Below are 1475 nucleotides of genomic sequence, written 5' to 3'. Positions count from 1 at the left end.
GGGGCGACGGCGGCCTTGCGGGCGACGGGAGGGAGGGGGCCCCAGGCCGCGTTGTCGCCGCCGGACCCGGGTCTGCTTCCATGCTGGGCTTTCTCGGGGCCGGGAGAGGCCCTGGCCTCAGGGCGGGCGGCCCGCTTGTTTACCGACGATCGATGATCAGCCGCAGCTGGACGCGGTGCTGGCCCTGCCACCCCTCTTCCGCCGGGTTGCCCCACCTTCCCTTGCTGCCGGATCCGAGCCCGAGACGGGCGTCGCGCCCTGCCTGGCCGCCACAGGCCGGCCCGGACGCCGGAGTCCCTCGCCACAAGTTGGTGCTGGTCACCAAAGTTGGATTTCGGGCTCCTGACCGCTTCCTCCCACCTCCGCCGGCGCCGTGGCCATTTCTGTGTTAAGAAATCCAGGTGGGGAGCAAAGGAGGGAGCGGGGCGGGGGCGCGGGGAGGAAGAGTTGGGAGTAGTGGGCAGGTGGTGTCCACTCCTCCCGATGGCAGTAAGACTTGTTCCGTGCCAGCATCTTGTTATTTTCTCCGGGGCTTTGTGTGGGTCATTGCCCAGACAAAGAACTGTAATGAATACTTGCAGTCAGCAGTCGGGACAGGCGGTGTAGGGTAAGCGTGGAAGAAGCAGCGGCACGGGGCCATCCTCCGTGAGCTACACACTTGTTTGCTCCTCTCGAATTTCAGCCCATTCACTCCCCTTGTTGCCCAGAACTCCGTCGACTTGCAGGTTAAAGGCCACCCTCCCGGTATTGTCCTTAAAAGCTGAAGAAGCGGACTGTTTTAGAGCCCCAGCTGAAGAGGAGTCTAACTTTGGGGAATGTTACCCAAGGAGAGGTTCTGGTGCCCGCAGGGCACTCTCCGTCCACTGTGTGTGTGTGTGCCTGTGTCTGTCCCCCTCCTATCTCTGTCTCTGCCTTTCTCACTTGACTTCCTAAGGCTTGTGCAACCTCAAGGGTACCTCTGTTTTGATCACACACAGATGACTCAGTGAGGGAGCCATAAGCCAGGGGAAACCATAAGGAATTTTTATTTGGCTTGTGCCAAGGGGGAAGTCATCGAAGCTGTGTTTTCGGAAAAAATAAAATGGGCTGCTCCCTCCTTCGTTGTTGTTATCTTTAATTAAGTTAGGCTGTTATCAGCAAGGTGAAGAGGCTGCTCCTCTCTTGATGGCGAGGAGCAGTTTTCTCCCTAATGAAATTTCATCACGATTTTATGGGGGCAGTAGGGGGTTGCTAAGAGGTTGTAGGGCAGGAGTCTGGCCGGATTTGTTTTCTGTTGCTGCTTTAGCACCTTCGATGAAAGCCCTGGAGCACTTGCTTCCTCTTGAGCTGGCCTTGGGTCACTGTGAGGAAATCATGAGCTCACGTATTTGAAGCTCACAGCCTTGATCCAGGCTGAGCACCGGTAGGGATTACGGCATATTCAGTTCAAAGTCTGAGGATTCCCACAGTTTTGGAGCCCACCGTCCAGGTGCAGT

The 1475-nt window shown here is 57.4% G+C and overlaps 1 protein-coding gene across 1 annotated transcript in view; it reads left to right on the top strand.

Annotated features, from left to right (window-relative positions):
• The first annotated feature begins 333 nt into the window (after positions 1-333).
• Positions 334-1475, top strand: part of ZRANB1 (zinc finger RANBP2-type containing 1) — a 51775-nt gene continuing 50633 nt past the window's right edge. The window contains exon 1 of the mRNA XM_004700880.2: positions 334-401. The gene's annotated coding sequence lies outside the window, so the exon portion shown is untranslated. The remainder of the gene's footprint in view (positions 402-1475) is intronic.

Source organism: Echinops telfairi, unplaced genomic scaffold, assembly GCF_000313985.2.
Source record: "Echinops telfairi isolate 266 unplaced genomic scaffold, ASM31398v2 ScPeMD7_70;HRSCAF=299, whole genome shotgun sequence".
In the NCBI taxonomy this organism is placed as follows: Eukaryota; Metazoa; Chordata; class Mammalia; order Afrosoricida; family Tenrecidae; genus Echinops; species Echinops telfairi.
Note: the sequence above shows the minus strand (reverse complement) of the source record. Positions and strands in the feature narration are given on the sequence as shown.